Here is a 14,391-nt window from a genome sequence, read left to right on the forward strand (position 1 = left end):
GTGCTGGGGATATTGCCTTCTTAATTAATGTCTATCTGTGACTTAAAGGGAGATTTGCTGGCTTAAAGGGACTGAATGAGCAAGTAGAAGGTACAGGTTTCAGTTGGATCCCTGACAATTTACATATTCAGATGGAAAAATGCCAGGGTAAATCTAGAAAGAGGAAGCCACCAGACCTGAGAGAAGAGAATAAAAGATACTTAATTCTGAAGGTTGGGCCACATTCCTCTCCTGCAGGGGGAGTGTGTGTGTGTGTGTGTGTGTGTGTGTGTGTGTGTACGCGCTGTTGAATGTGCTGGCAGCTAAAGACATTTTTTAGTTTTCTTTGGCTTTAATTGGGGTACTCTGGATTACTCTGGGAATCTGGGAATTGTTAGGGCCTTGTCCCTAGGAAAGTGCACATTGTACATGAAACTTCTGCAGTCGTTTTTTTTTGTTGAGGAGGAGGGGAGCGGAGGACAGTGGGAAGATCCCATAAGATCAATAACCTCTGCTCTGTAGAATGTGCACTCAGGGACTGGCAAGCATTTCCTGTACAGGGATAGTAAATCCTGTCGGCTTTGTATCCCACGCCATCTCTGTTGCAGCCAGCAGGTGTGAAAGCACCCATCGTATGTCAGTGAATGAGCTCAGGGCTGTGTTCCAATAAAACTTTATTTAGAGAATCAGGCAATGGGCTAGATTTGGCCCCCAGGCCCTGTTAGTAAACACCTGTCCTAGACCATCAAATACAAAACTCTTAATGGATCGACTAGGTATGTTTAGCTCAGCAGCCGCTGAGGCAGATCAGGAAGATGGACATAGGAAAAAAGTTGGAAAGGATGGAGACCGTTCAGTTTCATGAAAATTGCCTCTTGATTTCCTCAGGTAAGTACTTGCTCTGGAAGGTAATAGGGCAATTTTTTTCAGATTAAATTGAGTGCCTACTTTTCCCTTTTATTAAAAATACCCAACATACTTCATCTTGGAAGTGAAAGACACACTTCTCTTAGACATTAGCTGCAATCTTGTCTCTCAGCTCTGCCTTGTGTTTCTCCCTGTGGTGCGATTCCCCTGCAAGGAGAATCATGGCCCTAGACATTAATCGTTTGGTTTTCCTTTGCCCTGCACGGTATCAGGATCTGAGACTGGGGGAGTCCGTGCTTACATCAGAGGCAGAAGGCAGGTAAAATTCTTGAACTCTTCCAATTCATCCGCCTCATCTATTTTGCTGTCTTTGAAGAATATAAAAAATGGTGTGGAGTCAAAACACTCGTTCTCAGTGGACTTAGAACTCCCAGCTCTCACTGTGACTGCAGACCTCGGCCTGCCCCTTGAATGTCACCTCTGGACTGGAAGAGATGAGGCTGCTTTGCCTTAATCCTTTTTAAAGTCATCTGTAAATTTCTATTTTAAGAGGGCTATGCAAAATGCCTCCTTTCTGATGTGATTATCTTGGGTTGCCAGCCTTGGTTGGATTTCTGGGCCTCCCGTGAGAGCTTTGTCTTCCCTGTGGGACCACGACTACTGTGTAATTGGCTTTGCCTTCTGTCTGTACAATTCTGTCAGTACACATCCTTTCCACACAGAAAACTCTGCAGGTAACTGCCAGTCACATGAGCTATCTCTATTTTCTTCCAGAACGGTACAACCCGTTTCACTTACAGCTACAGTCTCTTCCATATTCAGAAACATTGTTTCCCCGGATGCATCATCAGACAAACATAAATTACGCCCAGAAGCGCCTTAGGAAAGCACATTTAAGTATTTGATATGGCACTTTACCTACAAGCATGTTTTCTCTTCACCTAGGGAAACAAACCCTGAATTCCAGAGCCTTCAAACTGAAGTTATTCTCTGCGCGGAGCGCATTGCCACCAAAGACATCACTCACCGCCTGTTCTTGGTGTCTGCAAAGCTGTGTTGTTTTTCTGAGGTGTCGAGAGTCACTGTTTACAGCTATGCAAATAGCACCTGCCATTGCAGGCTTTCTGACGGAGTCGTTTGGAATCAAGACCCATGGGGGGGGGGGGTTAGTTTTTCAGTTTCTGAGCCAAACGCCTTTTACACGCAAAATTTCTCTAAAGACCTCTTTCCTATCTGAAGGGAAGAGGACTTGGGCCTAAGTAGAAACACAAAGCAAGGTCAAGGACTTTGTGGTAGGGATATTTTTGTTAAAAAGATACCAATATCTCCTTGTAACACAAACATAAGAGAATTTAAAAACATCTAGCCTCTGTTCCTGGGACTGTCAAATTGATGTTGCTTGTAGTGTCGCTTGAACTAGGATCTTGAATAATTTATTCTTGGGAAATAACCAATTTGGGGAGATTTGCATTGTGTTTCTTACAGTGTCAGAGTGGACAGTCACAGGCAGTGGGCAGCGAGTCTTGGCATGCCCAGGTTTTCCCCAGATTTTACTTCCACATTTCTGGGATTCAGGGTCTCTTTCAAGTAAGCAGGCTGCTTGCTCTTATCACTTGGAGACTGACTTCAGGGAAAGCTCGGGACCGTCTAGGCACTTACCTAGGTGAGCCCCAGAGTCTGTGGCTTCAGCCAGGCCATCCCAATCTTTCATGTTTTCCCTGATTGCATTTTCGTGTTATTCCTCTGCCCACCACATATGACCTGGGCTGACTTAACACTTAATGCGGACAGGAACTGACCCAACTATTTTTTGTTTATCAAAACTCAGAATCAACGTTTTTGCATGGTGTGCCTACTGTCCCCAAATCTTGAAAATGTATAGGATATCTAAGAGAACTTTTAGCCAAACCCTCATTCAAACTATTAGACCTTATAATAAAACTTCCCTTTGGTCTTCAAAGTACTTTTTCTCTGAAGTCACATTCTATTGTGGCCAGAAATGAGTAGTTAACATCATTTGGGACACTACCAATATTTGTATTGGAGTCCGCAAGCTATTTCAACAAAGAAAGTCGGGCCATCTATTGCCTCAGGGATTGTCATTGGGCTTTGCAGTTTAAAGCTGAGCTGGGATGTGAAATTGTGTTTGGGGGCTGGGAGGAGAGATAAAAGCAGAGAACAATGTTAAACTAGGAAACCCGTGACTGAGCAAACTGATAAAAGCCGTTGGAAGACAAGTGTATGTTCCTTACCTTACTTTCAGTATTGCTATAGAGACGATCTCCTTTGGGGAATAAAATCCATCAGAAAGCCCAACTGTTGTTTATGATTTCCTCTAAAAATAAGGAACTTTAAGGAGATTCAGAGAGAGGCATTTGGAGATCAGAAAATGTTCTTGCGTTCCCCTGGTGTTAGTGATTTGGCAGTCACCGTTTTAAAATACAGCACTCGGAAAAAAGGTAAATGATGAGAGGGTTGGTACCACGCTTTGAGAGTGTACAACCCATCCATCAGCCACCTCCTGGCTAAAGAAAGGTACAGAGCTGAGCTGCTCAGTCTCTCATGCTGGCAGCTTTAAGAAAGGTGGTCCCCCAGGGTGGCCTCATGGGCCTACTTTTCCCACAATGCCGAGCACTGTGAATGTTCATAGAAATACACTATGCGTCTGCACTAGAAGAGCTAGAAGGTTGGAAACAACACTCAGCGCTGACTGGGACTTCCAGAAGCCGGGAATTGTGTGGAAAAGTCACCGTTTGCTTATTCTATTCTGACCTCAGGTTGTCTGTCCTAGTGTGTGTTCAGTCCTCGGGGTGTTAAAAGAGTCCAGAGCATGGACGTGGTTTCCAGGCTGTATTCAGTGGTGCCCCGGGGTGGGGGTGGGGGGTCACCTTGTGCAGGGAGGGGAAAGAGTGTGATGCAGGTCAGCCTTGCCCATCCGAAGCCCCCCATCAACCTCCATGCGGAATCGTCTGCTACCAATATTTTCTCCTTTCACTGGAAATCTCTGTGACTCTTGAAGGCTTGGGAACTTTGGATGAAGTGACCACCCTAAACAACCCAAGAATCTGGGAAATTTTGTGGCCAACAATGTCTGTGAGTCCTTGGCTTTTGCTGCATGAACTATGCTGAGACAGTTGGGAGACGGAAGGGCAAGAAGAGAGAGCCATTTATTTTAATTTTGAAGCCTGCATCATTTGAAAGAAAATGCAAAAATGAGGATGGGACGGCCATGCCTATAGATCCTTAAATTGGTTATTTTTCCCAAGCGAGTGAGAAGAACCTGATTTCAGTGACAAGGGCGGTGTGACCGGGCTCCATTTCTAAATTTCTGTTTGCAGAAGCAGGAATCATCCTTTTTGCGCATACACAGCAGCGTACGATGGAGACTCGCGCCAGCGGGATTACGGCTGGGGGTTTTACAAATGTTACAGGCCGTGGGAATGTGGGACAGCCTGTGGACGCTGAGCACTGCAAGGGCGTATCTGTCATGAACCAAACACAGGGGGGGTGCTTGGACTTCAGCGGTTCGTGTCCGGTCCCCTCTGCACGCACAGAAAGAGTCTGTGGTGGATTCTGACAGTGGCCTGTTTGCCGCTAGACCACATTTCCCAGCTGGGGGTTCACACCGGGCATCTCAGAAAAAAGTCACATTTGGCAACAATTGGTAGAGTTCCCGGCCAATCTCTGTGTCAAAGTCACCCAAGGAGATTCGATTAAGAAAATCGACTATTTATCTGTCATAGTAATCTGGTGTTTGACTTGTTTTTTAATCTCAAATTTATTTTTTTGAGCGGAGTGATTTTCTACATAAACTGAAATGATGTTTTACAAAAATAACAGGCTGTTTTAGAGGAAAAATGTTTTCCATGTATAAGTAACTTCCACAATTGGAGCATATTTCCCAATATACACCATCATCACATGGGTCAGTTAAAGCTGAAAGAGGCATTGAGGATGTCATTCCAATTTTTAATTTTAATACATGGGCATTTTTCTATATAGTTTGTGAAAATCTCGATGAGATGTTTGATATTTCTTTATGGAATTGAACTTTACAAGAATTTTAGTGAAATAGGTGGATTTCCCTAGCTTCCCTTCTGTTTCAATTTTATCTGAAAATGTTGCTTTCATTTATTAATCGGGTCTATGTAAGGGAAGAAAACCCTACTTTCCCCCCTTACGTTGTACAGATTCCATGACAGTTTTTTTTTTTTTTAATTTGTATATGTGACTGATTGTTTTCCTGTGTTGCACTGCACATTTGCTTTGAAGTCAAGTTGATTGTAAAGACAGCTGCTGGGCAGGTGGAACCATGCCTGGTGTTCAGATCCCTTCATGCTAGGATGAAATGATTCCATATGCTGGTTAGGAGGCTCTGCTATCTTTTCCTGGTACCCGGGGTGTGCTGGAAGGGGATGCGAGGGCTGTGCACCCCTGGCTTTCGAAACCCAGCCCCGGCACTGTGTCTCTGGAGAATGGTCACCGTGTGGATGCTGTCACCGACCTGCAGCCCTCATCTCTCCTGCTGGGTAGAGCCCACTGCTCGCTTTCCCTGGAGGAATTCATCTCTTTTTCGTGGATTGCAATATTGTTCCTTTATTATTATTATTTATTTTATTTTTTTCACTGTGTGGTTGCCTCTCACTCATGCCCCCAACTGGGGACCTGATGTGCAACCTAGTAATGTGCCCTGACTGGGAATCGAACCAGCAACACTTGGCTCGCAGGCTGATGCTCAATCCACTGAGCCACAGCAGCCAGGCCAATATTGTTCCTTTATGAGTGAACTGGAGAGTCTGGAATTCATTAGAAGTTCATCAAGCAAAGATCTCTGAAGGATGTGGGTAGGATGCGTCCGTGCCTTTGAGGTGACTGAAATTTTTGTGCTGGCCCCGGGAACTTGCTGCTTGGGAGCTGCAGAGCAAAGGAGTTGGGGGTGGGGTGGGGGTGGGTTTATTTAACTGTGTGTTTTCCTATATGGAAATGTGTGGGGCAACTTTCTTAAGGAGAAAACATTGCTTGACATTGTATGGGGAAAGGGAGCCCTTAGGGATGGGATATCCCTTGATAACTTCAGTTGAGCTGCAGGGTTGTATTTAAAAATACCTTGTGTGTGTGTGTGTGTGTGTGTGTGTGTGTGTGTGTGTGTGTACGAACGTGCCTTTATTGTTCTCGCCATATTGGCTTTGGGGGTCCCCATTCATTTTCATGTTAGCCTAGCTTCCCATTATCAAGGTTGTGTACTTTTTTGTTGTTTTTTCTTTCGAACTACTGCTTGTTATCATTGTTGATGCTATCTCAAAATTTTGAAACCAGTGAGATCGCTCATGCATGGGACTTGGGGTAGACGCAAGTTTTTGTATTGATGTAGGTTAAGTTTTTGTAGAGTTACCTGAAATATACTGGGGACTGAGGGATTATGTGGCTTTAAAGAAATCACGTTTGTTTTTAACATTTGGAGAGGCCACCTGTCCTACGTCCTTATTCTTGAGAAGTTCATCTGTTCATCAACAAGGAATTAACAGTCAGTAATAAAGGAATTATGATTGCCAAAGGTGGGGGTAGTTTTGCCTATTACAGATCACTCTCTGGTGAAATTTCCAATCAAAGTCTCTTGTACAAAGCATTATTTTGTCATTTCCTTCCTCTTTTCTGATCTAAGGGCAAAGGAAAGAAAGAGAAAAGTTCTCATGGGCTACGAAACAGTTGTTTGTATCTGTATTTTTGATGAAGGAAATGGCTGGCATGTGTGTTGAACTAAGCAACCATTACACAGCTCCTATGGAGGCTGCCCAGGCTCCCCTCGCACCACCTCCAAAGGAAAATGAAATAGAGAGATTGAGTCAAACTTAGATTCCTCTGCTGAGGAGGAGCTTACACTTTGCTCTCCCATCTCAGGACATTCTTCAGTTTCACGCTGCTGCTGAGGAGGAAGGAGCGGCTGCGGTCACCGTAACTGGTCTCCGGGAGTGTGTACGTGTGTGTCTAAAACTTCACACTGTGTGTTGTGTTCAGTGTGGCGTCAGCCTATGAGTGGACTCAAACCACCCATTTGAAGATTGAGAAGACAGCGACCATGGCAAAAGACACCCAACCACTTCCTTCTGTCAGAGTGCCGGCTGTGACTTTCATAGCTAGTGTGGATAACATCATTATTCAGGAGCAAGGTGTCCTGCAAAGAAATGGGGTGTTAGTCTCATAAAAAAAAAAAATGTACAACCAATAAAAGACATTTAAAGAGTGCAGTGAGTCTGTATATTAATTGAGTTGTTTAGGGACATCCTTTGTTCTAGAAATTCTGCTTTTAAGTATAACAGCCCTACAGGTAAAAGCTTTTCTTTGCCTGAACTGTTTATTCCTTTTTTGTCCCCTCTACCTCTACTACTGCACTTCCAAAACACGACGGAAGGAAACATAACAAAACCACGGTATTGCAGTCTGGAAGGCTCATTAGAAAGCCATTTCATCTGCAGTGAACTTCAGACTAATATTCCTATAGTCAGTATCCCTAGGTTAGAAGTGAAGGCCAACATTTCATTATTAAAATCAAATGACTCATGGTGGGATAGCCCAGGTGGCTTAAATGGAAAGATTAAGACCAAGATTTCTTGGCTTTCATGTGTTCCTGACACTGAACTATTGGGCCTACTAGTCATTCCATTTTTTCCTGGATCCTATACATAATATATGTAATATTAGGAAATTTGCTTTGTTTTACCAGGCAGTGGCACAATGCAGATATTCTGGGAAAGGAAGAAAATCTTAGTACAAGTAAATATGGTTGGGTCTGCCAAGCTCTTTGATTTCTCCAATAAATGGAGTGACTAGACCTACAGGACTTGCGTCCACATTGCTCCAGTTTAGAGAAGAATTACTGGACTTTAATGCTGACAACTTGAGTGGGTCACCAGTTCTACCCAGAGGCACACATTCACCTCTCTCTTGCTTATTGCCTGAACAGGTTGATGTGGCTGAATGAGAAGTTGACTCCTTTAAGAACCCCGAGTATCGCCCCTCAGATAGACGTCATTTCAGGGGTTAGAATACAAAGAGGAGGGCTCCCCCTTCTGCACACATCACTCATGTGACTTTCCAACAATAACAGTCTTTATTATATTGAGGTTGAAGTTCTGCCCTACCCTGAAGATGGCTGCAGTCCTTCGTCTTTCATAAGTGAGAGGTCATCCTTGCCATTACAGATTTTGTTTTCAGTTTCTAAAAGGGGTTGAGGTATGTGGAGGGGGAGACACAATTAATTGAGTTTCTCAGGCCTCATATTTGAAGGTTATTTTATCCACCTCACATCCATTTCTTATTTTCCGTAGGAAAGGAATCCAAAGCCATTCTTTACTTTCATGTTTATAGTATCAGATCATTTAAGTACTTTTCTTTTGATGGGTATAATGCCTCTTTCCTTTGTACACCATCAAAATGATTCCTGGCTGACTCAGGATTTTGTAGGAAACTATGAAAGTGGAAACCAGAGAAAGACCATTGGACTCATAAAATCTTTTTGTGGTGGTTTCTTTCTCGGTGTTTAGGTCATCTCCTGTAGCGTAGCAAACCCCAGGTTCTCGCAGCTTAAAACAACAGTTTACTGCCGTTTCTCCCAGGCCTGTGCAGTGGCTTGTCCGGAGTCGGGCAGCCGCAGTCTGGTCACTGGGTATCTAGTTCTTGAGTTAACTGGAGCATAAGGGACGTCTTTCAGGAGCATCCACAGAGGAAGACGTTCTCAGGGGAAGCACATGAAGGAAAAGTATGGTGCATAGGAACAGGGAATCTGCGTCGAAGAAGCAAAAGGTTCCTTTTTTTTTTTTTTTTAACTTGAGTTGGTGTAATGATTACATGATGCCAATTACAGGCAAGAGCAGACTTTCCAGCTGGTCTGGTAGCACCCTACCGATTTAAGACTGGATAAGTCATTTTTTAAAATAATTTATTTGTTTATATTTAGAGAAAGTGTAAGAGAGGGAGAGAAACATCAACCACTTGCTTCTCACATGCGTGCAACTGGGGACCTGGCCCACAACCCAGACATGTGCCCTGACTGGGAATTGAACCAGTAACCTTTTGGTTCGCAAGCCAGTGCTCAATCTACTGAACCACCCCAGCCAGGGTAGAACAGATAAGTCTTAATGAAGCTAGAGCTCAAACTCTGCAAACACAATGAACCATCATTCACCCAATGGGCATTAGCCGTGGACGTCATTTTATGATGTGATGTGGCTGTACCAGGTTGGAGAAGCTCTGCCCTGCGCTGGAATTTGCCTTCGGGGCCCTTGCCCTTCAGAGCTGTAGCATCACTACCATCTGTCGGGAGTTCAGTAGCAACGCAGCCAAGAACCTGGAGTGCAACGCTGTCCCCACGTGATTCATAGGTTACAGTCGGAGAAGCGGGGGCCCCTCCTCTCATCCGACTTCCAAGTTTCAATGATCAGACCTCAAATGCTGTTGCAATTCTTTGGACATTTACCTGTTACAGATAAACGATGCCTCTGCAAGTGATAACCAGGTGTATAAAGCAGAGTATCCTGCATCGGATGGAGGAATATATGCATTGAGGCATATTTAAATATATCAGCACTGATGTTAGGTTAAACGCAACGTCCTTTTTGGCCGTTGCAAGATTATTGAAAAGGAGTATCATGAAGAAAAGAATGACTCTTGTGCTTGGATGCCTTTATACTATCGACAGATAAACGTGTTTTTTAGATTCCAATGGAATGCTGCTCCAGGAGTACAGAGCACTGTGGAAGCTTCATAGTCAAAGAGGTCTAGGAGCTGGTGACCTGGAAGCAGAGAGAATGACCTAAAAAGAATGCTGTTCCCCACCCTGGCTGGGTAGCTCAGTTGGTTGGAGCATCGTCCTGATGCACCAAGTTTGCAGGTTCAATCCCCAGTCAGGGCACATACAAGAAGCAACCAATGAATGCATGAGTAAGTGGAACAAATAAATCAATGCTTCTCTCTCTCTCTCTCTCTCTCTCTCTCTCTCTCTCTCTCTCTCTCTCTCCCTCCAAGCAATAATAAAAAAAAAGAAGAATGCTGCTTCTTCTGCTTCCTCATTCAGCGACTTCCTGTTATCATCTGTGTTTTCACACGCCTCACCTTGGGTTTCCCTGCACTGCCAGTCTGGTCAGAAATCTCCCCGGCACATGGTGGTTCTCAGCCCTGCAAAGAAGGATGAGAGGCAGACTCAGAAGTTCATGCAACTCGCCTAAGAATAGTACGCTCAGCCCAGAGCAGTCAGTTCGCCTCTGAGCTGACGTGACCCCGTGGACTGGGAGGCAAAGAGTTGTTTTTAGACAAGAACTTGCTAAACCACTCGACATTTCGACAGCTGCAGAACTGTTTATGGAGAGCATGCCATCTCCCTGGGCTCCTCCAATTTGGCAGCCAGGAAAGTTCCAGCCGGTGACATTGCGTGCTTCAGAAAACTCCTGAACAATTCACAACTTCCACCACCAAGAAGCTAAATTGGTCTCACTTGTCCGACGGTGATCTCTGGATGGGCCGCTTTCTCCTTGAGCTGGTCAGCTTTTGGGACGCGTTTGCCGGAATCGAGTGAGTCACTGTCAGAGATAAACATAAATCCTGACTTGCCAGAGCCTCTGATTCCCTAAACCGGAGCTCACCAAGGAGAGTAGATGTGCTCTGTTTCAAGCCACAAACCTAGGGCAAGTGGCACTGTCTCTTTGCCAAGAGCAAAGAACGTGAATTCTGTTGACTTAATTTTTTTTTTTTTTTTGGAGAAATTAAGGAGCCAGTGAGTTTTCATTTAGCTTACATGAAAATTATGTTTGTGTGCAAAACTACCTATGATTCATGACATCCTTTTGCAGGAGCATGTGAGCTGAACTGTGACTTGGTAATGCTAATGAAGTGGGTGAAGAATGATTTTAAGATAGTGACAGTGATTATAAAGGCACTGAGCAAGAGATGGAGCTTGAGTTGGTGTTGAAACAAAGAGGACTCCTTCAGACTAGAGCCACATCCGCTGTTTCAGATCCTGGCTCCGCTGCTTACTAGCCGTGTGACCTGGGATGCATGTCTTAAACTTCCTGTCTCCCAACTGACTCCTTCTTAAAATGGAGCTAGTCACAGGACCTACTGTCGAGTGTGCTTGTGAGAATTAAATGTTGCCTCTAAAGCACTTAGCCCAGGGTCTGCCACATGATGATCATTCAGTACATTTTTCTAATAGAGTCCTCTGTCAAGAGCTTTTTCAAAAAGTAAAATTAAACAAAAATATATATATAAATGAAAGATCAGCAGGCAATCTCAGGTATGAAGATGTTTGAGATCAGAGCCCAGCATGTCACAATGCTACGTGGCTTTTGCTGGCTGGCGTGTATACATTGGAGCCAAAACTCGGGGTTGCCAACAAGTGTTCATATTTTTCAGCTGGTCTATCAGATTCAAAACTTTGTTCACCTACTCACTGAAGTGATAAACCCAACATTTTCGCTCCTGCAAAACCTGCTTTATACTATGAAAACAGTGATGTAACCCCCTTTGGAGTGGCAAATCCAACAGATATTACAAGAAATCTTCTGGGAATTTAGTGAAGATTGAAATAAGATACATCATTTGGACTTTGAAGATAGAAAAAAAAAGGAAATAAGATACATCTGAAAAAGGGCAGACCCAATACTTGCTGATTTTTTTGTGTGTGCAAAGATTAGGTCACAGATAATAAAATACTATGGACTGCTGAAATGTACTTTACTGAAAACAAAAATACTTCTAAATAAACATTTCTTTGCAATTTATCAAATACCCAAGAGAGTATTTCTTGTGGATTGAGAACTTAAAAAAACACATAGGCTTTGTTGCTCTACTTGATTCTCAGAGATGGTACTGGGCGTATGGAGGGAGCACACGTGGTTTCTGATGCCGTCTAGACCTGGCTCTGAATCTCAGTGTCTCCTTGCCCTCTGTGGATGGAGGTTAGTTTCAGATTTCACCTGGGAAGGTCCTGTGGTCTCAAGCCAACCAACAGAGATCTGGAAGTTCTGTAACTCGACCAAGTGTACACAGCTCAGTGCAGCCACTGGCCAGCTGACTCCCTGCAAAGGGGCTGGTCTCTACTGCGTATCTTTTAAATCTGCATTAAAAACAGAGAAAACGTTTTCTAACCTTCTGGCACCTGAGGATAATTTTGAAGTCTTGCCCTTTTGCCAAGGAAACCAACGTTTTAAATGCGCCAGTTCGGGGAACTGGGTAAACGGGGACCTTGGTACCCTGCGTGGAAAGAAGAGAGTTGTGGAAAAAACTCCAGATGGTCCAGGGCCTTCCTAGCCAGTCACACTGCAGGGGCTCTGCAGCGGATGGGCAGACGTTATGCCAGGGGGCATGGGGACAGGTCACCGGGACTTCAGCGGCTGGGCTGGCTTTCAGGTGGTGCCTTGTTTTGTGGGAGTGGAGTCCTGGTCAGGGCGGAGGAAAGGGGGTGTCAGGAAAGGGAACCTAGTAGTGGGTCAATCTGAAAGAGGCAGAGGAGACAGAGGAGGGCGGTAGTCAGCCCAGGGGCACTGAACTTGTCCCTGTGTGCTCGATCTCGTGTAAGGACTGCAGGGGAGGAGCGAATGGGGCCGAGGCTCGATCTCATGGAAGGACTGCAGGGAAGGAGCGAATGGGGCCGAGGCTCGGTCTCATGGAAGGACTGCAGGGAAGGAGCGAATGGGGCCGAGGCTCGGTCTCATGGAAGGACTGCAGGGAAGGAGCGAATGGGGCCGAGGCTCGGTCTCATGGAAGGACTGCAGGGAAGGGGCGAATGGGGCCGAGGCTCGATCTCGTGTAAGGACTGCAGGGAAGGAGCGAATGGGGCCGAGGCTTGATCTCATGGAAGGACTGCAGGGAAGGAGCGAATGGGGCCAAGGCTCGGTCTCGTGGAAGGACTGCAGGGAAGGAGCGAATGGGGCCGAGGCTCAGGCAGAGGCAGCCCGGTCATTCAGCAGTCTTGATGGGAGGCCCACCAGGTCTGGGAGCAGACTGCAGCCCACCTCCCAGCATGAGGGGATGCAGAGGGACCAGACCCAGCAGGAGCTACCCATGCAGTTATTCTGCTCTTAGAATTGGCAGCCTGGAGGTAATGAGGATTGGTGGATCCAGCTAAGAAAAAAACAGGAGAATCAGGGGCTAAGATCCAGCCTCATAGTCTCGGGCTTGCAGCAACAGCGGTGGCAAAATTTCTCTTTCCCGGCTGGAGGGGATCAGTGATGCCACGACCATCACACAAACTGTGTAGGTCAAGGTGTTCGGCAGGACAAACCAGGTCATTTGTTCTTCTCTTTTAGGAAGTCTTTAAGTCATGGCTAAGATGGGGCCCATGACCTTGAACGATGGCTTTACCCTTTGGAATGTAGGCTTTGTTAGTAGGCACCCCTGTCCAGGTCAGGCAGTGGGACTGTTAAAAACCAGTGGCTATAGAGAATGCAAATTATTTAGTTTCATTCCCGGATTCAAAGGAGAAAAAGGAAGACATTCAGTCTTTAAGAGCCATGTCAAAGGCAAATTCTGCCATCATTCAGAAATGCAATCACGCTTCAGAGCTAAAAACATACCCCTTTAGCTCTTTTAAATGGTTAGAGTGATGGCCATGGGATGCTAACATTTTCTCCCATCAGACTTGGAAGAGGTGAGAGAGTATCGGGTGTGGGTGGGACTCAACCGCCCCCAATCCGCAGTCCTGTCCCCATGAAAACTCTTCTGTCATTTGTAGCCTGACGTTTGGTGAATGAATGTCCCTCGTGGTCAGAGTAAGTTATGGAAAACGTGAAGTTAATATCTTCTGCATGTGAATGGAGAGCTCCCTGGGAGCTAAATGGTACCGAACATTTACAAGGTGTGTGCCCGGCGGCAGGCAGGGAGCGGTGGGAAGGTGCGGTGGGGAAAAGCTCTATTGAAACTCCATCGACCCCCTTGTAAATCTGTAAAAGACTTTTTGGCATTGTCTAATGGAAACTCCAGGAGCAGATGGAAATATGTTGAGATGTATAATACACATGGGCCTGTAACATGAATTTCCATCGTCTTCACAGGAGTGAACACAGGGGAGTTCTGCATTCGCCTCTGGAAGTCAGCAAAATTGCGAGGGGGAAATATTTTATGCTATAGCTTCAAGGTGGTTTAGGAAAAAACAGTCTGGTTTTCAAACAATGAACAGCACAAAGGTAGTGTTTTAATTCCCCCCAGATTATGATAAAGGTCAGCGGTCAGCGTTATATCAGGTAGTTGATAATCCTAACCTTTGACAAAAATTCAGCAAATTTAGCAAACTAAATCTAGATCTTTGGAGGCAAGAAATTGTCAAGCTCATAGGAAATAGAAGAGCTGTGTCAATTCTTTTTTTAAATCAGAGAACTGCATCCATTCCAAGTTGTAAAGTTATCTTTGGAAAGATCCTTCCTGATTTCAATAATTTAATGGGTGTTTAGTGCATAAAAAAAAAAAAGAGTTTGTAATGGTAAACCAGCAGCATTGCCAACAATAATATCTATATAATAAAGTCTATATGCAGTATTTTCATGGATAGGAAAATAA

At 44.9% G+C, this 14,391-nt stretch overlaps 1 protein-coding gene across 1 annotated transcript in view; it reads left to right on the top strand.

The window, feature by feature from the left end:
• Positions 1–7,084, top strand: part of MAP2K6 (mitogen-activated protein kinase kinase 6) — a 105,171-nt gene extending 98,087 nt beyond the window's left edge. The window contains exon 14 of the mRNA XM_090291257.1: positions 6,745–7,084. The gene's annotated coding sequence lies outside the window, so the exon portion shown is untranslated. The remainder of the gene's footprint in view (positions 1–6,744) is intronic.
• The last annotated feature ends 7,307 nt before the right edge of the window (positions 7,085–14,391 follow it).

Source organism: Furipterus horrens, unplaced genomic scaffold, assembly GCF_987537825.1.
Source record: "Furipterus horrens unplaced genomic scaffold, mFurHor1.1.pri manual_scaffold_11, whole genome shotgun sequence".
Lineage (NCBI taxonomy): Eukaryota > Metazoa > Chordata > Mammalia > Chiroptera > Furipteridae > Furipterus > Furipterus horrens.